The sequence below is a fragment of the Mastomys coucha genome, unplaced genomic scaffold (genome assembly GCF_008632895.1).
Source record: "Mastomys coucha isolate ucsf_1 unplaced genomic scaffold, UCSF_Mcou_1 pScaffold16, whole genome shotgun sequence".
NCBI classification, from domain to species: Eukaryota; Metazoa; Chordata; class Mammalia; order Rodentia; family Muridae; genus Mastomys; species Mastomys coucha.
In genome coordinates this window covers 47727424-47751809 of record NW_022196898.1, presented here as the reverse complement: position 1 = coordinate 47751809, position 24386 = coordinate 47727424, and the positions used below count along the sequence as shown (strand labels likewise).

Below are 24386 nucleotides of genomic sequence, written 5' to 3'. Positions count from 1 at the left end.
GTCTCTGTCTCTGTCTGTCTGTCTGTCTGTCTGTCTGTCTGTCTCTCTCTCTCTCTCTCTCTCTCTCTCTCTTCTTGGCTGTGTTTTTTATAGCCTTCTGTTATATTTCAATATTACTAAGGACTGGGATGTCTGTAGCTTGTAGGAAACTTCTCCAAAGCATATTCTTCATATTCTTCAACGTTCCATAGGCTCAGGGAAGGAGATGTTCCTCTTGAGCAAATGCTCTTTTCTTCTAGGTACCATGGTTCCTGGAATTGATTATCTGCCCCACCCTCTTTTTTGTTGTTGTTTTTTGTTTGTTTTTCTTTGAGACAGGGTTTCTTTGTGTAGCCCTGGATGTCCTGGAACTCACTCTGTAGACCAGGCTGGCCTCAAACTCAGAAATCCGCCTGTCTCTGCCTCCCAAGTGCTGGGATTAAAGGCATGTGCCACCACTGCCTGGCATCCCACCTTCTTTTTTATTCTGGTTTCTGGACAACTTAGAATCAAATCTGCAGCAAATATTCAGGATTTATAGTGTTCATGTTTTATATCATACATTTTTACAAATTTATTATCTTAATGTTGTATACACATATTTCTATTTGCCATTAAATTTCTCATCCAATAAAAGATCACATTTGTATTATATTTCTATTGGGGATCTTTCTAAAATTCTTCTATAGTATGTCACAACAGAAACAAGTCATAATTCTTTGCTATAACATGCCCATCAGTCTACAGGTCATTACATACAAGAGAATCCTAGGGCCCAGAACCTAAGCAATCTCTTACTGTGGAACAAAGAGAAGGGGCCAGTACATTTCTTCAGACTACAGCTAACAAGTGGTGCACACTCCAAAGCCCACCCAGAAGCCTGAGAAATATGCATAAACTTCCCAGGACTACAACTACTTACAGCCAAATTATTAACCAATCAGAGAAGCCTCTCCCTTGCCTGGGTGTTTTCAGTCTGCAGATGTAGCTAGATCTCAGCCTATTCCCAACTGGCACAGCTGTCCCCAGCTGCAGATTGTAGTTCTACATACAAGCAGCTGCAGAAAAAGATGCACTGCAGCTTAGATATCTCTTTCAATAATAATAATTTAAAACATCAGCTTTAATCAGCTTTTAACACCACTTTGGTAAAGGGAGGTCTCCAGACAACTTGAGGTCATCCATTTATGCATTGGATCCCCACTGTGAGTTAGGTGTTGTTTGACAGGGAAAGTTAGGGAGTGTAGACAGATGACTTCAGGATAAGCAGAATAAATAGCCACAAAGAAGGTGAAACTGTAAGGGTGCAAATAGTGTACAACACTGTGGGAGTTAGAGGGAAGAGCTTGTTGCTTGGCTTTAAAAGTCAAACATGTTCAGAATTCTACCTGCATTCTAAAAACCCCAAAATTTAGTCATTACAAACAGCATGATAATAATAAATACGTGGAGACATCTCAGCTCAGGGTATATTTAGAGAATGGGAATTAGGTTAGTCTGCCTACTTTCAATGATGTATTATTATTTTATGAAGTCAGGTGGGGTTAGGTCAGGGAATTTTCTGGTTTTTTTTTGTTTTTTGTTTTTTTTTGTTTGTTTTTTTTTATTTCCAGAATCTGCCATAGTTGGTCTCATTTATGAGCATGTTAGAAGTCTGGTATCTTAGATAATTTCTTAATGCTGCGAAATGACACTCCAACACAAGCAACCTAAGGGAGAAAGGGTTTAGTTCACCTTCAGTTGCAGAAGGAAATAGTTCATTGCAGCAGTGGGAAGAAGCAGGAGGCTGGGGTGTCATATTGCATCTGCACCCAATAAAACGGTCAATATGAAGTGGGTGGAACTGTAAAGCATCCAGGTACACCCCAGAGACTCACTTCTTCCTAAGAGACTCCACTTCTTAAGAGGTCCCCAACTCTTCCAAAGAGCACCAAAAACTGGGGACCACAGTGTCTGAACCTGTGGGTTATGGGACATGGCTCACATTCAAAGGACAGGACCCGAACATAAAAGACTTGATAAAGTCTGAAGAACATGGTAATGTCTGATAGGACTTCGCTTTCCTGATTCTTCTGGGAGTGATTTTACTAACACCCCTTTCCCAGAGGAGCCTCAGGGTGAACATTTGTAAATTATACTGATCTTTACTGTTCTGGTCTTCGGTAGCTACTTGGTGCAGCAATCAGTGTTGGCACGAGCACTGCTCTGATTGCCAGTGATGGCATGGACTAGGCTATGATTAAGAGATGCTTACACTATTAGCAATGACAGAGTCATCTTGCAGCAGTGAGAATAGGAAAAGTCATTGGCTTGGTGTATTAGAGCTGTGTGCCTAAAATATACTCTTGCCATAGGATACAACAACAACAACAACAACAAAAGAGTGTGATGGTTTTTGTTGTAGTGAGCTTACCATTTGCTCTGTGGCTTAAGCCTGTAATTACTTAGGTAGTTGTTTGGCAACACTTTTCTATTAAAAAATAAACATTTAATTAAGAATTGGAAGTGCAGGCATGATGAAATACTAAGAACAAAGTTTTTATCTCAAGAAAGGTTCTGATGAACATGGAATGTACAAAATATTTGGAGACATTTATTGTCTACTATGGCATGAAGTCTGTGGAAAGTCAGAGAACACAGACCCACTGAAAAGCGTCAGGTTGGACCTTAAAATTCCTGTTAAGCAGCATGCCCTCCCATGAGTGAATACATTTAATTTACAATGATATCTAAAACTTAAAAATTATTTATTTATGCTTGTATTTTATGTGTTTCTGTGTGTGCCTAAGTGTATATAGATCTCATGCACACAGATCCCTGCAGAGGCCAGAAGAGAGCATCAGCCTTCCTGGAGCTGGAGTTGCTGCTGGTTGTGAGTCTAACAAGAGCCCTGGGAACTGAACTCCAGTCCTGTGGAAGAGCAGCAAGTGTTCTTAACTGTGGAGAGCTCTTTCCAGCCCATAGCTAGCACTTTTATAGTTATTTTTTGAAATATAAAATCTTACTGGGGTAGACCAATCCTTCTAAATCAATATCATCTACACTTGTCTCTGAATTAAGTGATGGTTGATTTAGATGTGATCGAGGAGCCTTGTGATGGGGTGAAGAGGGTTTTACTCATGCTTTGGTTGTAGATTTTGTCTGAAAATACTAGTGCCTCTGTAGGAGTCATTTGTTTAAACCACTTGCTAGCTTCACAAGAGCTGCTTGAGATATTAATAAATGTATCTATTTTAATCTGCACATGCCAGCCCAATTAAACTGCAGCCAGCTGACGGTGTACTGGGGGTTTACAATCACACTCAGCCAAGATCTGTGGCATTCTCATTCTTACCTTAGAGCTTTTGCATATTAAAAGTATCCAACAGACATTGAGGTTGAGCAGGAGGGCCATATCAACCAGGAACTTAGCAAGTAGTAGAAATTAAAAAAAAAATTAATATAAAAAATTTCTATGAATAAAAGATGTAAATGTAATACTTTTCAGTAACATCTCACTTTGTAAATCTCTATTGCAAACAACTGCTATCTTTCTAATTTTGAGATCTAATCCCACGGAAAAAATGTCAGAGTGTGTCCTTAGATAAAGAGACAAGCTTCTTTGTCAAGTGTCTTCCTGAAATTCACCCCACCTCTGTCACATAGAAAGTGGGTATAGTGACAGACATGTGCCTCATGGTATTATAATGATCACTTTAATGGAGTAATATATGTAAAGTGATTAGAGCTGTGGTTCTCAGCCTTCCTAATGCTGTGATCCTTTAATACTGTTTCTTATGTTGTGGTGACTCCAACCATAAAAGGATTTCATTCCTCTTTCACTACTGTAATTTTGTTATTGTTATAAATCATACTGTATGTATCTGTTACTCCCCATGCTCTTAAGGGAACCCCAGTGAAAGGGTCATTTGACCCCAAAGAGTTCATGACCCACAGGTTGAGAACCAGTGAATTAGAAATTTCCCTCAAACTCCACTGTCCGTAAAGCTTGCATTTATTCTGCTGTTATCATCATCATCATCATCATCATTATTATTTAGTATCTGCTTACTATGCCAACTCCTGCAGATAACTGGATGACAGTTAGTACTTTATGGATCAAAGAAAGGCCTACCACGAAGTCACAGTGGTGTTCTCCAGCTGTTTACAAAGACCAGTCTTGTCTTCACTTTTCACGATGTGAGCAGGCCAGGGCTGGGGGGTGTTGGTGGAAACTCAGAAGTAGGTATTAATCTCACCTTAGTCATCACCTAAACTCCATTCACTTCTCCAGCAAAACGTGATAACAGCACCCACTTTCCAAGATGATCAGGAGGGATAAAGCACGTCAAACCATGGATGGGAAGCAACCAAAACATAGTGCCTAGAAATCTTGGTATACAGACAGTTAAGTGGCATCCACTTATCTTCCACCCTAGACAAAAAAAAACTTGTGTGATTATTTCTAGTATGGTCAGACTTGCTGGCGAGAACAGTTGAAAGAGACATAAAGCTGGAGAAGTAGAGCTTGCCTCGTGGTGGAGCCTCTTCCAGACAGATTGCTTAAGTCACACCACCACCATGGGTTAAAGGAAGAAAAATATTGATGTTTCATTGAGTTTCTCCTATAGGTCAGATTGTGTGTCATGGCTGTGATCTAAACAATGAGCCGGTACAGAAGGAATGCACAGCTGAGACGGATGAGATAAACCTCCACAGCCTTGACTCCTCCAAGACCCAGTAAATTGCTTCCTTTATTTAATTACAAATTAATTGAAAACACTCCCATGCCGAGCAAACAGTACTAGTTCTCGATTTGTTGATAATACCTTAATCCTCCTGTAATATCCCATAGACACCACTGGATGGTTATGTCATCCATTTTACACTTGCAGTTATGGATAAGCATGGCTGCCTGAGGCCAGGAACAGGATAAATGTACGGAGAGGTTTGATGTATGGAAGGTAACTCAAAGCTAGCTGCACATAAGAACAAGGGAAGCAGGGCTCCCAATGCATAAAACCCATTTTAAAAGAGCGAGTAAGACCCAAATAACGTTAGCCTTGAAGGAGTTTGGAGGCCATCCCATGAACAGGAAGATCAAAGCATTGACTGAAAATACACCTAGAAAAACTGGAGGGTGGCTGGCTTCCCCTCCCCTGCAGCCATATACCCTGTGCTTTTACAAAGGGAGTCTGAGTGTCCTCCAGGCCAGGAGGGCTCTGGGGGATAGGGGACAGTCTGAATGAGAAGAGTCAATCAGCAATTTCCTTCACCTCAGGCATGCTTGACACACAGCAGAAAATTCAGTAAATATTTTATATATGAGCACCAGGGAGAGGAAAAGAAAAGATAGCAAGAGAAATGAAAAAGCCAAAAAAGAAAAAAAAGGCTTTCAATCATAAAAAATGTTTCCTTCCTGTTTATCCAGAAAGCTGACGTTGAACTGGAATGTTCTGGGTTTAAATGCTAAGTCTGTATCACTCCACGTTACTGCCTACACAATGTGTAGTGGTCACTAGACTCAAAGCCACAGCAACCTGAAGAGTAGCGCAAACAGTGGTTTCCTTAAGTCAAGGTCAAAACACACTCAAATTCAGAGCTTGGTGAGGCAGAGTCCAGCCATCGCCTTAGCAACTAATTTCTCTGTTGAAGCAGATCACTGAACTGGTAAAGCCAAGATCAGTGTCTGAGAGTGGAATTCAGTGTGGAGATGTTTTGCTGGAGCTCCATCTTGCAAAAACCAGAGAAAGCACCAGGTAAGTTTTAATTCATCTCACTGATAATTAGGAACAGATAGTGTCAGGAATGACTGGGGGGACTTGGTGCAGAGAATGATGCTGATCAACTGAAAAGAAGAGTTTTCTGGTCTATCAGTCTGTACTTCACCACAGGTACGAATCCTGCTACCTGGGCGTTACACGTTAGCTCCCATTAGTTCAAACAGAAGACAGCCCGTGAGACAGCCATATAAGGCTCCTTTTCAGCATACACTTCTTGGCATCCACAATAGTGTCTGGGTTTCATAACTGTATACGGGATGCTTGCAGCCAACCATTGGACTGAGAGTGGGGTCCCCAATAGAGGAATTAGAAAAAGGATTGAAGGAGTTGAAGGGATTTGCAACCCCATAGGAAGAACAACAATATCAACCAACCAGAACACCCCCCCCCCCTCCGAGCTCTCAGGGAGTAAGCCATCAACCAAGGAGTACACATGGCTCCAGCTGCATATGTAACAGAGGATAGACTTGTCAGGTATCAATGGGAGGAGAGGTTCTTGGTCTTATGAAGGCTAAATAGATGCCCCAGTGTAGGGGAATCCAGTATGGGAACATGGGCGTGGGTGGGTGCATGGAGGAACACCCTCATAGAAGCAGAGGGAGGGGGGATGACATAGGGGATTTCCGGGAGGGGGAGGAAACTGGGAAAGGGGATAACATTTGAAATGTAAATAAAGGAAATATCCAATAAAAAATAAAAAGACAGCCCTCGGAGCTGGGTCATCAGAGACCTGGGGCTGCTGTCAGTGGTTCTGAGCCTTCCCTCTGCCGTGCAGGTGGCTGTGTCAGCTTCATGCTGGCAGTTTCCATCAGTGCTAAGGGATGGTTGTTGGTAGCAGTTGAATCTACTTTCCTGCTCACGCCCAGATGCAGAAAAAAAGCCCTCGTTCAGCTTGCTCTGAAGACAGAGGAAAAATAGTTTTCAAAGCTCTAACAAAAATACCCCCTCATATCTCCTTGACTTAAATTATATAATATGTTAATTTCTGTATCAGTCAGTGGTAACCGAGATGGGAGTCCTGTGAAAGCTACCAGGGTCACTCTGGGAGCCCAAGGCAAGGTTTCCTGACCCTGGATTGTATGGGCATCAGGGAGAAGAGGAAAGACAGCATTTAGCAATGGTCTATTTGCAAAAACAAAAGAACATGGGGCTGAAGGTTGAGACGGCCAGCAGGCAGGGCTGCACTAAGTCTGTATCTTGACAGACTGCTCAGTGACCGTGTAGTAGAACCACTTTAAGCTTATTCCCAACTAGCTGATAAATAAATGAGACTCAGACCATGCTTATTTTATTTGGCTTTGCTGGGGGGTCACCTCTGGTTTACTCTGCTGACTGATGTCCTGGCTGCCCCCAGCAGTGTGCCCCAGATGCCTGCTGCTTCTCCAGGCCATGTGCTCATGGTTCCTCTTCCCTTATGGCACTTTCCTCCTCTCTTCTTGTTCTTTCTCCTTCTCCACCTGGTCTCTGCTCTCTCCTCCAACCAGGTTGCTCCAAACCCACCTACCTCTAATCCCTCCCATAATTGGCTATAATCAATTTTATTTAACCAATAGTTTTAAATCAAGAACATGTTTCCTTTTGCACAACAAAAGCTTGTTCACTCATAGGCCTAGACCTTTCCAGTATAGAATTTAGCATTACAATACATAGCAACAGACCAAACCTCAATATGACCAAGGGTTATATGATCAGAAATAAAGACAAGTATGGCTGGTAAGCAATTGACTTTTACATATAAATAACTTGGTAAGCAACTTTTTGTGTTTTATTTAAACATCCTTAGTTCACAGGCACAAAGAGGTGAAGGTGTTGAGTTTCTTACAAAGATATGATTGCCTCTCGATTTCCAAGCAGTTATGCTAAAGTACAGGACGTCTGAAGCTTTAGATGATTCCAAATTCAAAGCAGTAAGCTGATGAGTAAGTGTTTCCTCAAAAAAGACTGTCATTAAGTCTTCCAGCAACAGTTTACCCAAAGTCCAGCTGATAGAATGCTGTAAAACTTGCTTTTAAAATGCCACACCGTGTGTGCTGCTGATATCATAGAAGATGCAGATTTGTAGGAAAATATGGACAAAACCCACTGAGGGTCTGGCTCGATGGCTAGAGACACTTGCCATGTAGGCTTGGAGACCCAAGTTCAATCCCTACAACTGCTATGAAGGTGGAAGGAGACACCTACTTCACAGAACTGTCCTTTGATTTTCATACATGTACTATGGCATCCACACTGACATATACATTATGCACATATAATAATAATAGTAATACTACTACTATTACTACTAATAATAAATCTCTTAGATTTATGCTTCTCAACCTTCTTAATACTTCAACCCTTTAATAAAAATTAATAATGTATATTGAAATATAATAATTTAAATAATTAATAATTTAATTTTTAATTACCTCAGTGGTTAAGAGCACTTTCTGTTCTTGCAGAGAACCAAAGTCTGATTCCCAGCACCCTCATGCTGCTTCACAATTTCTTATAACACCAGTTCTAGAGGATCTGTTGCTCTCTTCTGGAGGTGCATATAAACTTCTACAATCAAATACACACAAAGACACACACATACACATTAAAAAGAGTATGATCAACACTTGTCTGAATTATCCTAAAGTAGCTTTTAATAGATATAAGTGACCTAACTGGTAAGAAAACTATTGGGGTGGAATGACTGAGATCGTGGGGCAGGGAGAGGCCAGAGGGGCTGGTTTTGGACATACGCCTCAAAATATTTTCCATCACCTTTAAGCTTATTGAGACATAACTATAAAGGAAGCAGCTTACATTCAAACCATCCAACTTTCACACTACAATGAAGGTCATTACTTCAGGATTGGAGAGACATCTCAGTGAATAAAGGTGATTGCTGCCAGGTTTGACCACCTGAGTTCAATCCCCAGGTCTACCTTCAATGCTGAAAGGAGAGAACTAGCTTCCAGATGTTGTCCTCTGATCTTTATATATGTACCATGGGGTGCCATGTATACACACACACACACACACACACACACACACACACACACACACTCATAAATGCACACAAAACACACACTAAATAAATGTAACAGGAAATGAAGGAAAGCCTCAGCGCCCACATCTTCCCTGTGCTCCAGTTATACACAGATGAAGCTAACTCAACTTGTTTCACAAATCACTAGCGTTCTGGTTCTATTTATTTAGTTATGTTTGGTCTGTTTACTCTCTACGTTTCCTCTGGATAACCAATACTGCTATCTTTAGGTCACGGATTCTTCAATAGGGTGTAATGGGATGTTTATATCATCCTATGCATTTTTCCTCTCACATTGTATACTTTATGTCTAAAATTTAAGTCATTTGAATGTGTTTTTCCTAACTCCACCAAACAATAGAAAATAAACACTTGACTTAAAGGTTTTTTTTTTCTATTAATGTTAACATCTGTGTGAATTCTGGGCTGACTTTTTTCTGCTTCCTTAACTGTGTGATAATTTTTAATATATGTAAGACCTTGTACATTTTACCTTATGAGATACGCAACATATGTATATTCCCATAAATATTCCTGAACTTTTTCCTTAGACACAGTAATTGATAACAGTTTGAGCTTTTTCAACCCTTGGCTCTCTGTTATGCAAGGACAACACCAGTGTTTGACAGCACTCTTATGGGTACTCTACATGGTGCTTATGACATACATCATTTCTCTGCCTTGTCTAGGAGGACTGCAAATCGTTTCTCCTAAACTTCTTGTGCTCTTTTGGGGTAGAGTTCCACAAATGCACACATGTACACACACACACACACACACACACACACACACACACACACATTATACTAAGCTGAGGATTTGAGGGGTCCTCTGCAAGTCTTAGAGCTCTCTCTCCATGCAGATGCCCCATCTTATTTGCTCTGTACATTCTTGCTTCTTTGATATCCTTGAACTCACTCATTCCTCTGCCTTCTATTGGATTCTGCCTAGAATTCTGACCTTACATTATGGTCTGAAACCCCTCCCAGTCAGTAAGCTCTTTTGTTTTCGATTTGTTAATATTGCCATTCATTCTATGTTACCATGAAGTTAAAGATTACTGTAGATAGAAGAGCTTAAAAAAGTGTACTGGTGATGATAGTGCTAAGAGGAATTAAAAGTAAAGAGAAGCAGACCCAGGTCACAACCTGTACAAGCTGATTTTTAGAAACTGATCCAAGGAACCCCCTAACAAATCCAAGAGGTCCCAAGAAGTCAGAGCTTGAGTTTAGCTAAGGAGACCCTGATCAATTTAGGAAAGATGAACAGTGAATCAGACATTAAATCTTAGGGTAAATAATATATTGAGAAGGTATAGAGTCTACAGAGGGTGTTTGATAGCTCCCAAATCCATGTAAAATGAGCATTATAAGAAGACTAGTAGAAGGGAGGTAGCAGGGAGCAGATGGTGCTTGGAACAGCCAATATATCATCATGCACTGTTCCCTATGTGGCAGACTGCTCTATCAGGTCAACTTGGGCAAGTTTTTTAACCTCTGAAGTTCAGATTTTTAAATTTAAAGTTGGTACCATAACAGCTGATCATAAACTTCTTGTGACACTACTGAGATGACAAAATACAACCATTTTATTGGACAAACACAATTTATGAAATAAAAGATGTAAAGCATCTCTTTTCTTATTTTCTCTTATGCCTGTAATGAAGAACTATTATTCCTTGCCGCTCCATGAGAGTATGAGCAAATCTCATGCATTAGCTTCCTACTACTGCTATAACAGCTTAATATCAAGTTAGTAGCTTAAAGATACAAGCATACCCACATTTATTATATCTCAGTTCTGGGGGGTTAGAGGTGCAGAAGTGGGTCAGCAGGCCCTTGTTTCTTCTGGAAGCCATGGGAGAAAGTATGTCTCCCTACCTTTTCCACATAGAGGTTGCCTCTTTTCCTTGTGCTATATTCCAGTTTCCTCGGAGATAAGACTCTTCATCTTGAAAGGATGTTCATTATTAGAGACACAGGAGATAGTCTAAAAGAAAGCAAAAATTCCATCCTCAGTCAATTTAGGAAGAAAGCAACTCAATTGCTTCAGGAAGCCTTGGAAACCAATCAGACTTGCTAGGCTCCTTTCCCAGGCACATGTAAGCTGAAAAATCTGCTAAAAAACACTCCTTGGAAAGCCCCAACTGCCCAGAAGGACGGATCACCTGGAAGAAACAAACTAGCCAAGCTGGGGAAGGAATAGAGAAGGTCCAAGCTAGCTGACAGATACTCAGACCACCTGAGCTACACTGAAAGGATTCTCCCCAACCAGTTGAGATTCCTGCAGGCTGTGCAGTGCACCCCATGTTTTGAGAATTTGTGAGTGGTTACCCATGCTGGGGTATGTTGATCTTATCATCAGAGAATATAAAATCTGAAGTATTCCAGAGTCAACAGTTAGTGGACTGGGCAGACATTTAAATCAGGGCACCACTCCTTTGAGTTCACAGATGAGCTCCCCTTCAGCTGTCACAAGGGTTCCCTCACTTGCAGTTCCTTCAGCAGGCACTGCATTTGAATTCTCAAATGCTTTTAAGCATTCAGCAAATCCCCTTGGAGCTTTCCTGTAGTCTGACTTCCCATTCCACACTCTTCACTGCTATTATCTGTTTCACAGGAAATGCACTGACTCTAGAAATGTACCTTGTTCTCACCCAAAGTCCTTTTGATCTGTCTTTTCTCATTTGTATTCATCAGCTGTGCTGCAAACAGCCAAATATTATAGCCCAAGGTTCCTAGCATTCATAGGAAGATGTCATATCAATCTCTTCAAGAGCCCCCCTCTCTCTAGATTTGGATTGAAAAGGAAATAGTCTATAGACAAACACTCCCTCCAAATATATACCTGTTGATTTTTTCTATCCTTAGCGCAGGTGATTGATCAAGTCCCATAGGTCAGTCTGGGAATTTCCATTGAAAATTGTACAAAGTGCCTACGATGCTTAGTTTCCTCTTACATTAGGTACCCACATTAGACTCTATTTCTAGGTGTGTCTAAACATATTTCTGGATGAGATTAACATTTGGATTGTTGGACTGGGTAAAGCAAGTAATTCCCTTCTATATCACTGGGTTTTATTTAATCTACTGAGAGCCTGAATAAAACAAGAAATGAAGGCAGAGAAATGTTGCTCTTTGCCTAACAGCCAGAGCTAGGGCATTCATCCTGCTCTGCCCTTGACAGGAACGTAGACTCTCTGGATGTCAGAGAAATACCTCTGGCATTCTAGGGTCTACAGTACAATATGTGGCTTCTCAGCCTCCTAAACTGTGGGAAGCGATTCTTTATGCTAAATCACATGAATGCATGCACTTGCATCCTAAGGGTTCCTTGCCTCTGGAGAATTCTGACGAATACAGAGTTTCACTGTCAGCTTCCATTTCATCATCCTATTACACTCAGGACTGTCTAAGGGAATCACGCAGGCTTTGGTGTCCTTTCAGTGGAACCGAGTGTAGAAACATAATTACAGATATATAATTAAGTAGTCAAATGTTTTGAGCTTTTCCAGATGGAAACCCCTAAGAAGATGTAAAGATCTATTTTTAGAGGAATTTCCATCCTTCCTTTTCATTTTGGGCAGCTGACAGATCTCTCATACGGAGTGCTGACATGTTCTGATGGGCCTTTTTCTGGGACTGATTTCGTTGACAGGCAAACACAATTTGACATTGTTCAGAGCTTTAAAATGCCCCCCTTTTCCAGAGGCACTGTGTGTACAAACTGGCCCCCTTGGCTCCTCTGTGTCTTTTATTAGTGTTAGGGAAATGGGTAAACTGAGTTTGGAAGGATATCATTGGTGCCACCCGTGGAAATAAAACCTGTCACTGCACTTAGAATGTGCTGAGATCTAATTGACCGCAGATGCGTAAATGACATCATTGTACAGCAACAGTGTGATGAGAACTTGAAGGGCCGTGAGTGCTTGGCTGAGTTTTTAAGTGAGAGGCTGACTTGTGAGGTCTGGCCATTTTGCTCACTTGATGGTGGAATTAGATAGATCAGCCAAACTCTACTCCATGTTTTAGAAAAATAAATACTTCGGTTTTCTCATCATTCAAGAACAACTGCATCCCAACATAAACTGCCAGCACACATCTCAAAGCTCTTCATTCTTCTACACCAAAGAGGAAGCATAAAAGGAAAGGTTGGCCAGCCAACCAGGCTTTTCCCCATGGATGAGGATTATGTCCCTGGAAAAGGAAATAGAACTTTTTCTACATAATTGTAACAGGTCCCCACCAAAACTTTTTAAAAAATGTTTGTTTATTTATTTATTTATTTATTTATTTATTTATTTATTTATTTTTGTGAGCAAGCCATATGCTCATCAGAGTAAAACTTGTAGAAGTCAGTTCTCTCCTTATTCTGCACTTAGGTCAGAAGGTTGGGCAGCACATGCACTTGCACGCAGAACCATCTCTCCTGGCACTGTATCTACTTATTTACTTGTCATGATGTAAACAGAATTTTAGCTTCAAAATCATAATTAACATGTGCCTCTACTTTAGAAAACTCACTGATGTGAAGATGTCTACACCTGTTAGGAAGGGAGATGAACAATGAAAACCGAAGAGTTGGGAAGAGGAAAAATAGACAAAAGCTTTAGTGATTCAGGGAGAGATGTGGCAAGAGTCAAGCAAGACCAGTTCATGGAAACAGCAGCCATTCCTTTGCCAGCCTTTATAAATATGGACACAGTGTGTTTAGATTTAGAGGAAGAACTTGGAACAGCCTGTTATCAAACCATGAGTGGGCCGTAACTCTCACCCCATCCCCCTATGCCCTTCTTGTCTAAAACCTTGAGTCTGTTTGTCATCATAGATGACCTGTAGGGAGCAGAACATTCTACAACTTTCCCCAAAGGAACCTTAGAACTAGAAACTACTATGTATTAGTTTTCTAGGCTTCATGGATAAACTATTAAGAAAACTAGACACAAATTCTCAGTTCTGTGGAAGTTGCCACTGAGATAAAAAGACTAATTTTACAGCATGCTAGGAGGTATAAGGGAGAAAAATTAAGCAAAAAAACAAAACAAAACAAAACAAAACAAAAAAACAAACAAACAAAAAACCAACAACAATGCGATGGTGTTATAGTTTGGTCAACTGGATATAAATCTAGACATACTAGGAACTAGGGAATATCAACTGAGGCCTTCCCTCTGTCAGATTTCCTGAGGGCATATTTTTGGGGGCATTTTTTGAGTGTTGATTGATGTATGAGGGCTCATTCCACTTGTAGTGGGCAGTACTATCCCTGGGTAGGTAATCATGGGTGATATAAGAAAGCAAGTTGAGCAAACCATGGGGAGCAAGCCAGCAAGTAGTGTTCCTCCAAGGTTTCTAGTTAAGTTCCTCCTGGAGCTCCTGCCTAGCTTCCCTTAATGATGGACTATGAGCTCTAAGGAGAAGTAAACTCTTCTCTATGTGTTTCTGCCCAGAAGTTCTGCCTGGCTTCCCTTAATGATAGACTATGAGCTCTAAGGTGAAATAAACTCTTTCCCACGTGTGCTTCTTTTGTTCATGGTGTTTATTTCAGAAACATAAAGCAAGCTAGAAGCGATGGGTCTTTTTGCAAAAGTGTTTAGTATAGGCTAAATTTGAGTGATAGTGCATGTGAGCAGCCTTCAGGGAGAGGCTGTGAGGGTGAGACCTGGGAGGGAAGCCTGTGAGGGTGAGACCTGGGAGGGAAGAAACTCCTGACATACTTAATATCATCCCATGTACCACCTTCTCTTATTTTAGCAATAGGTTACATTTTCTGTTCTTTTTTTCTTCTCCTGTTATCTCTTCAATGAAATTACTCTCCATGCTGAATGAAGGTCCTTTATCTTTTGAGGCTAAACAATTAAAGATGAAATAAAATAACCAGAGTATGGATATCTATAGAGATTTGAAATATTCACTTTCTCTCTAGGATGGTTGAAGGTATATTCCCTTTACAAGATACAAGAATACCTGGCCTCTCCAATTTTTATCCATACTAGAAAATTTCTGTGGGAGCTTTCAGGCACTCCTACATTTGTACTTTGCTCCTTTTCTTATGATAGATAGTTCTGATGATTCTAGAACCAATATCACCCATGGTTTTCTATATCTTTTATCTTGTTTTTGAGTCTCCTACTATGTATGGCCTGCTGTTCTCTGAGTTCATTTCTGTTTAGGGTCATGAGCCTCCTCTTGATCTTGTATTATCTCTCTATATAAACCCTGCCTGGTTAACATACTGCTGATACCTCCTGGCTGAACAAACACTGAACTGATATCCTAGGAGAATGATCATATGGGAAAACAAGACAGAGAGACCCACTTTCTTGTCCTGACTCACACCATAGATCAGTTATAGAGATAAATACATTCCTTTCTTACTGTTTACAAATTTCATACATGTATATAATGTGCCAAATCTGCTCTCCATTCCCTCTCCTGTAACTCCACCCCTAACCCTCTTATGGTTTCCCCTCCCATGAGTCCTCTTAGTGCTGTCAGTATGTGCTTGTGTACAAGACAATCTGTGGGAGCACGGGTGGCCTAGGGGGCTGCCTTCATAAAGAAAATGGACTCTTCTCCTAGCAACCAATATCTAATAGCTCCTGAGCTAGGGGTGGGACTTCATGTCTCCTGCTACACTATGGGCTAGGATTTTGGCTGGTTTGATCTTTAGTATACATTTAAAGGTCTACTTTAAATGTAAGTGTGTGTGTGTGTGTGTGTGTGTGTGTGTGTGTGTGTGTGTGTCTATGTGTAATGTATATGTATTCCCATAGAGGCCAGAAAAAGGGACGGGACCTCTGGAGCTGAAATTACAGGAAGTTTGGAACTGTTTGGTATGGGTGCTAGGCACCAAACTTGGGTTCACTTTTTGCTCTAAGTGGTCTTAACTGCTGATCCATTGTCCCTTTCAATATAATCTTTCAAAGGACCCAAAGCATCTTAAATTTCCCCATGGTCAAAATTGACCCTAGTATCTAGAGGAGGCTGGAACCTGCTAGAAATGGGAACACGGTGTTAGTGGTGATGGGGACAGCTCATATGTGGCACTAAGTGGGGAGAATTAGGAAATTGCAGACTTCTCTTGTCCTCTAAGATCTCATCTTTCCAATCTCTCATCATTTCAAACATCACTACAATACAAACAACTGGCCCTTAAATCTGTATTTCCACCTTTGACATTTCCTCAAAGTTCCAACTTATTTTAACAATTGCTAGATAGTTGTTCTCAGTAGAAAACCCATATGAACAAGTATGTAACATACAAAACACACACATACATACATACACGCACAGAGTCCCACACTTTCTCATAATCTACCCTTGATATTTGATTGGTAATAGAAATATATGCTTTTAATTTGACTGAATGTGATTTTTTTTTTAAAAGTAAGCTGTAATAGTTCACTATAAGACTCATGGCCTGAGACTAAGGGCAAGGTACAATGACAGAAATATCTATCGAATACTTTGTTCAAGAACCCAGAACTGTATATTCTGAGATATTAAATGAGGGCCCTGTCAATAATGTCCATAACTCGGTTGGAAATAAGGAATGTCTGGTAACATTCTTTCAAAATATCTTCTACTAAATGTACTTTAGGCAGGGTCACTGCAACAGGGATGGACAGATGGCTCAGCAGTTACAGATGTACTTTTTGGTCTTCCAATGGACCAGGAGTCAGTTCTTAGCTCCCTCATGTGGCTCACAACCTTCTGTAACTCCAGTTCTAGGGGATCTGATGCCCTCTTCTGACTTAGCAAGCTTTAAGCACACAAGTGGTACGTAGACATACACACAGGCAAAAACTCATGTGCATAGAACAAGATGAACAAAGAGATAACTCTAATGACTTGAAGGCAGTCTTTAGAAGGTTGTTTTGCACAGTATTCAGCACAAAGTAGGCATGTAAATGTTACACAAGGTAATAGCTTGGATTCAAAGGGCCTATCATGCTAAAAGTTCATCTTTGGTGGTAGGCATATTCTTAAGATACAGAAATAGCCAATACCACTAACTACATTCAACTAATTTAGACAAACTGGTAAAGGTCCTTGAGGGTTCTTTCTACCCCTCTCTCTTCCACTCTTCCATCCAGAGAACCACCTGTGGCTGAGAAAATCTTGGACCTCCTCTCTTATGGGCTCAAATGCTATCCTGGTTCCTATAAGTTCTAGAGACAAAACTTGAGACTAAAGTTAGTGGACTGAACAGACTTGTTTTTATTTGATTTGCATAGCTCTCTTTAATGTCACTCATCCCAGGGAAAAACCATAACCTGCACCATTGGACCTCCAGGCTTACCTCTTTCTACATCACTCAGAAGGTGCCCAACAGTGCTAGAAGATTACCACCACTGAAACTTACTCTGGGAGGTAAGCTGTCAATCACATTTCCCCAGCACATGAACCTGACCTCTCGCCCTTGAGCCTGGCACCTTGGGCCAGGATGCTTCTACTGTGCTGTTGTCAAGTTTTCCACTGTGTCCTCAGGTCAGCCCCAAATGGCTAGTATTGCTGTCCTCACACTATTTTTAGTCATAGATCAGTTATCCCTGACACGCAGTGGTGGGGATTAACAAAATGCACCCATATGCATCTCTGAGGGCTGACATGTGTGTCCCTAGCCCAAAGTAGTCTTGGGCAGTTCTGGGTAGGATTAGCAGGCTTAATTTTTTATTATCTCTTTCTACTTCTCTTGGCAGAAAGAAAGAGGGACCTAGGCCAGAACCACCAAGATTTGTTTGAGGAATTTAGCACAAGACTTTCTTTAACTACGCACCAGACCTTGTTTTCTGCCCACACTCGATTCCTTGTAGCCCCCCGGGGTACAATTTTCCTTCTGTTGATGGAAAGGCTTCTATTGCACACCATGCTCTACTTTTATGAGAACATAGAGTAATAGGTCATGCTGTGGGGATGTCCCTATGAGGAGCTCATGTGATGAAGGTTCCACACGCCAGAGGAAGGGAATTTCAGAATGCCCCGTGCCAGCTGGGAAGGCTGTACATGGCAGGGTAAGCTGCAACATAATCACATCATGTTCTGTAACCTCAGCTCTGATGCTCGCTATCCTCTTTTGACCTGAATTGAATGCAAGCTTGATCTTTAAATGCCTGTTGTTCCCAGTCTCGAGTGCAGTGCTTGAAATGGCCTTTCTTTGTGGTAGCACGTCACACGCAGTAACCCATACTTGCTTGACATTCTGTGCTTTTAATGTTGTGGGTCTCCTCATGTGACAACATGACTCTTGACTCTTACAAGAAGGTAAACATTGGGGCAAGCAATTCTTAGAGCTTTTGTCAAATGTTTTGTCAAACAAACAACAAAACCAAAACCTCTCCCTCGTTTGTTGTATCATATGACATTTATTATTCCATAGTCTAAAGACTATGTGCTTTGTAGTTGTGTGCTTAGCTCAGAACCCCTGTGCTGGATTTCAGGAGCCTGATATTGGCCTCTGAGTCACTGCCCATGCTAGTTCAGAGTCCTTCCTCAGAAAGCTGCTGTCTCGTGTTGGGCTGAGTGGGGTCACAAGCATCTTACAGACAGACCTACTCTCCGGGCAAAGCATGCTTTGTTCTGTGCTTCCCAATAGAGGACAACTAGAGTCAGCAGTTCAGGTCTACTTGTTGCTTTCTTTCTTAGCAACTGCCAAACACCCCTCTCTTCACTCTTTCACCATTGCAAAGTTTCAACATGTCAATAATAACTACATTTACCAAAGCAAACCAACAAATTCCTTTCTTTCCTTACTCAGGCAACACTTACTTATTGGGTACTTAAGTAATGTGCTTGCCTGCCTCCTGTCTGTGTGAATATTCTAAATGTCACAACTTTTTCTATTTAGGAGTTTATGTAAGAGGAACCCGTGCCCCTTGTCCAATGCTGGCCGTGGATGAAGGGATTAGTCTGCCATGCCTCAGTGGCTCTTTCCTGGAACACAAGATGGAAGGAAAGGGACTTTTCACTGTGTTCTAAAAGTGTTACAAATTGACTATTCCAGAATAAACTAGGGCACTTCTTGGGGGCAATCTCTGGGGTCTGTTTACCCTTGGCTCATGTTGCACAGACCCCCATAGCAGGCCATTCTGATCTCTTTCATTGGCTGTGGCCACTTAGATGCTTGGCATTCTTTTTTTTAAAAAAAAAAAAAAACAAACTTTCATTGCATTATGATAAGAAAAGTTACATGATTTCAATTTATCTGAATTTGTTAACATTTGAAAACATATTTTAAGTAAATAGAATTAAATCACATTCTTGTTTCCCTTTTGTACCCCCACTCCTCCCAGAGACCCCCTTCAATACGATACAATACAATACAATACAATATCTTTTTTGTCATATTCCTTAAAATTTATAAAATATTATAACAATAAAAATAAGTATTATAAAAGTTGTTTGATATAAAACAACAATCAATTTAAGAGTCTTATGTAGATGCTCATCTACAGAAATAGTGAAAATACATTTTTCTCAATATAAATTTTAAATAACTCCAAACATCTTAACTGTATACTTCAAAATAATACATCACTACTAGTATTTTCTAAAATGAACATAAATATATAAAGTCTTTTTGTTTGTTTTGTATTTAGTAGAGTTTAAAATCTTGGCTCTTATGGATTTTACCTCCGTCATGACACTTGGCATTCTTTTTGCCTGTTACCTGCAAGCTAGTCTCTTGATGAAGCTACTGCTCAGCCTCTGGCCTCCCACACCAGAATTCACTTCTACCTTGGCTTTTCCTCCTCCTTTTCTTCTGCTCTTTATTTTCCTTTCTGGACATGGCTCTTCCGTTTGTGTCTCTGCATGGACTCACTCTTGGTCTCTCATACCTGCAGACTCATCAGTAACCTGGGTCCTTGTGCATTCTGGTGAATCTTCGAATCCGATTTCCTACTGTGGCCAAAATAATCCGGTATAAAGATGTCATAGTGCCATTCAGTATGACTTTTAGCTCTTGACCTTTAATCATATCTTTAAAAAAAGGCAAGAAGATTAAAAATGATTCAAGGAATGGCATGAATGAGAAATGATGTTCTAGTGAGACCAGAACACTAACAGGTAAAAACACTTATGTGACTGAATGAATGTTCAGCGTGTATAAGGTCCCATCTAGTTAGTGTTGGGGTGAGAACCAGAGTCACTGGTGAAAGGGAAGTTCTGAAAACCCTTCCCAGGTAAAAGACTGGGCTTGCTCTCTAAGCCCCTGAACTATGTTGTTGTATAGTGCAGTCTCAGTTTTCATCCTCACCCTTGTGTTCTGTTACCAGGCATTCAGGAAACACTCCTAGGGGAATGGTCTGTCAAAGTCAGGAGGGAGTGAGATCCAAAGAGAGAGGATCCTTGGAGACTTAGCTGTATGATCACTTCCTTTGCTTTTCCCAGGTGAAGCTAAGCTTGCCTTTTGTTGACTACAGTAAAGAAAGGGGAGCATGAAGAATGGGTGGTGGTGGCTTCTGTTTTCAGTAGTAGAGAAATGTTGTTAGTTTTTATCTTTTATGTGACAATGTTACCACCATGAAAAGCAAAACTTTACATAAAAAAAAAAATTAAACCACAGAGGTGTTTACTATGGTCAGTGGAAAAAAAAAAGCAAGATTGAAAGTTGTTCATACACTCTGATTTCAATCCTATAAATGTCTTCATAAACAATGTATTCTAGGTGGGGAGGGATAGATTAAAATCAACTGTGCCTGGTAGATTCTTCCTGGAGGCCATAAGATCTTGAGACAGGATCTCTTTTGAGGTCCCTGAAGTCTCGGCTTGAGCAGAGAGAGATGATGCGTGACTTTGGACTCCCAACAACCCTTAGAAATCAGGCTTTGAAGGTATGGTATTAAAAGCTACCAGTTAACACAGATAGACAAACTGGAATCTATCAGTGTTCCTGGTACGGGCTGGGACTCCTGGGAATTTGTCTGTCTTTTCTGGCACAAAGGGGCAGTCAAAGCTGGGTTACTTCCTGAGTGGCAGAGTGTAGAGTAGCCTTGACCACCACTCTTAGCCAGATGTGCCCTGGACTGAGGAAGCCCTTGGTATCTGGGCAGTCAGCAAGCTGTATAAATCAGTGCTAAGTCCTGAGTCAGATGTCTCCATGGTGTTTGCATGGTGCCATCCCAGGAATCCATAGCTTTAGGTTACCAGCCTGGGTTTTCCCTGCAGGCTGCGTTGGGTTTGGATGGCCAAGTTGCTCAGTATCCTCACTTTCTTTTGCTCCATGGACTCAAATCCATCATCTTTATTGAGTACCTACTATGCACAATGTGATTTACAGATGCCATTTTTAATCTGCTCAGCAATTCTATCAATATAGCATTATTATCACCATTTTATGTATAGTGAGGTTGAAACAGTGGGATCACATAAGTTGTGATGTCTTTCAGCTTCTAGTTTTTCATGCTGTGTGCATGTATGGTGGGAAGAGAAGTAAGAAGAAAGGAATCAACCCATTATATCGCTTTGAACTTGGGTCTTTAACTGTCTTTCTCCTATTTGTTTCTGAAGTGTTTCTCCTCAGCAACCTGCAAAAACTAGTATATTTAGTCCTCTTAACTCTGTCCATAGGATGGCCTCATAGAATTAGAAAATTAAAACATAATTATCTTTTGCAAGGCTTAAGTTTTGACAGCCATCAGAATCATTTTTTTTTATGCTTGGTATGATTGCCTGTGTAAGCAAGGAGCAAAATGAAGTTAATGCTGAAAATTCAGGAAACACAGGCTTCCAAATCCCTCCTGTTCTTCTCCGTGGAACTCATGATCAGACCTCTGAGTCTGGTGCTTTTGGCACGCAGTGACATGCAGGGCACCTTCATGTCCTCTTTTCTCTCTCTTCTATTTCCTCCCCAACAAATATATCTCTCAGGTCAGGCACCACACTAGGAAGTTGCAGTAAGTGACAAATAGAATATATGCGTTCCAGCTATCACTGAGACTTGTGGACTGGGAACTCAGACAGAGTGACGACAAGGTATGAGTGGCGTTTTAGTGGGGAAGAGCAGAAGGTGCTTAAGAGACACATTAGGAAGGTCAACAGAGACGTCCTCCACCAGGATGGTCTACACAGAGACCCAAGGAATGAATGAATGGAGAGGCAGGTCCTTCTAACCCTGCTTGGGGCAAGTGTACAGCCAAAGAACACTGGAGTTGCATCCATGTTTTAAATGAAGGATTATCATCATGCAAGGACTATCTGAATTCTAATGGACTGTAAGAATTTCACAGAAATGCTGAGATAAAGACGGACTTCTTGGAGGAGTTAATATGCCATAGTTTGGAGCTGTGACCTTGGGGAATAGACGTCTGTGCTATAGTATCTGTGGTTTGATAATTCAGATGAACATTGTGACCACCTTGCCAGATTTCCTATTTCTACTTGTTGATAGGACCCAACACAGCAGGTAGCACACGTAGGACATCATTCCTACTTGTCTTGGTGGCACAGGACCAACTGGAGAAGGTCGGCTCTAAATTTAGCCCTGCCATGCAAACTGTAGGAATTTTGTACCTCGTAGCAGTTCATCTTGAAAAGACAGGTCTTGTGTTTGGCTGGGGCTTGAGGACTCCCTGTCATTGTGACAATAGGAAGCAAGGGAAAGGCAAGCCATAAATTAGGCCAGGGGACGGAGGCAGAGGAAAACAGATACACACTGGTGACAAGATTAATATGCAGTTGACGGAGAGCGCTTTCACACCAGAGCGCCAACAAATAAACACAATTCAGAAAGCTCATCTCTGCCTCATCGGGAAAGCCCGATTCCGAGCCAATGAGAGGGAGCGAATGAATGAGCAAGAGAAAGAAAAGGAGTGTGACAGCCATGTACATGAGGGGAGCAGGGGGGGGCGGTTCTTAAGTCAGGAAGTCCCCCCCGCAGGGTCAGATAGCTGAAGGATGACAAGCAGTGGGCTTTGCTGAGCTATATGTTTTCTGAACAAAATCAAGGACAGAAGGAACAGGGGCCTGCACTGCAGGGGAGGTGGACTCTGAGATGCCTGGGTGAAAGCTGAGCTGAGAGCAGTGCTTGCCCCAGGCACAGGCATGGCTGTCTGGGCCACCAGCTGAGGAAGGTATCATTTTTTACCAGGAGTCAGCAGAGTTGCTTGGCTCTTCAGCTGGACCCTTCAGATGGCCTCTCCCCTGCCCTGCCCCCATCCTGCAAGGAATGACGACTCAGCAGGCAAGCTTCACAGAGACATTTTGCTTATTCTTTTGAAGCACACAGAATTACTAACCTTGTAGGCACAATGCAGCCAAATATTGAAAATTTGAATATTCCTGGCCAGGTTATTGGGAGAATAGACACAGTCTTTAAAGCTATCCATTTATTCTGTGATTAAGCCTTGTAACTGTTACGCTACACTGCTTGACCAATGCTTTTCCATGACCCTGAGCATAAATCCAGACTTTGAACTTGACCTAGAAGAATTCTCATGATCTGATCTTTGCTTAAGCTGGCTAAGCCTCTCTCTCTATGGCAACAATGAACAAGTTTCTGTTTATATGTAGCAGCAGATTAATTCCAGCATCAGGTAGCTTTATTGACTTGACCTCTAGGGAGAGGCCCCCTGGCTACTTCACATCATGGATGTGATGGCATTGTGGTGGGAACGTACATGAAAGGGGGTAGTTGTACAAACATCCAGAGAGACTGAGGTATAGGTCTCTGTCATACAACTTTTTCTTGAGATCTAACTGGAGTCCAATGAGAGTTCCATTAATCCCTTTGGAAGGCAGAAGGAACCTGTACCTTCAATGCCCTCCAGTGAAGCTCGACTTCCTACCTTATCACCTCCAACAATACCATACTGGAGACCAGTATTTTAATCCTTGAAACATACATGTATTAAAAAACTTAATTGTTGTTTAATTAAGGGGGTGGGGCAAAATACAACCAAACCAGATCATTATGTAGAACTCTAACCTTTAGTATATATGCTCTTTCACCTTCCTGCAAGACCACACCCACCTCCTTTCTCTCCTCCAGACCTCTGTCATCATAACACTCATGCTGGTTTGAAAGCTACCTAAGAAGATGTTGGTCTCAAACTCTATTACTTGGCACCTAGATAAACACTGAGTGCATGAGTGGGCAGGCAAATGAATGAGTGAAAAGATATTAACCAGATAAATTGATGAACCGATTGAAGAATAATTCTCCATCTTACATAGAGATGTTCAGTTTGGAACAATCTCTTGACCTTTGACTTAGTTTCTGCGTTAGGGCTCAGGGATGCCCAGAATGCAAAGTAAGAACACACACTAGCTCAGGGAAATTTGGGAGAACCAGTTTGGCTCTTAGTTTTCTATTAATAAATTTATCACATCTGCCTTCCTTTTGCCTTGGCATCAGTTCCAATAACATAAGCAAGCATAGCCTTTTGAAGGCAGTTATCAAAAATATTGACAGCTTCAAATGCTCATTACAGATGTCAGATCTCTCATTGCAGGTGTCTGTTGAAGCTCAGAGTAGTTTCTTAGCTTTCTCAGCTTAGTTTATGTAATAGATTTCTTTGTAAGAGGAACTCATAGGGAAAAAGTTAGAACAGTGGTCTTTGAGCAATCATTTCTAAGGATCCAATGTGTTCCTCTTTCTACTAATGCAGGTTGACATAGGTCTAT

General features: G+C 41.2%; 1 long non-coding RNA gene across 2 annotated transcripts in view; it reads right to left on the bottom strand.

Moving 5' to 3' along the window:
* Positions 1-8163: 8163 nt before the first annotated feature.
* Positions 8164-24386, bottom strand: part of LOC116094204 — a 36775-nt gene continuing 20552 nt past the window's right edge. The window contains exons 1-3 of one of the 2 annotated variants that reach the window (XR_004119994.1): positions 19432-19526; positions 10641-10749; positions 8164-8285 (exon numbers count right to left, since the gene is read on the bottom strand). This is a non-coding gene — a long non-coding RNA (uncharacterized LOC116094204). Of the gene's footprint in view, positions 8286-10640; positions 10750-19431; positions 19527-24386 lie in introns of those variants that run through there. The other variant, XR_004119995.1, reaches the window with a different exon arrangement.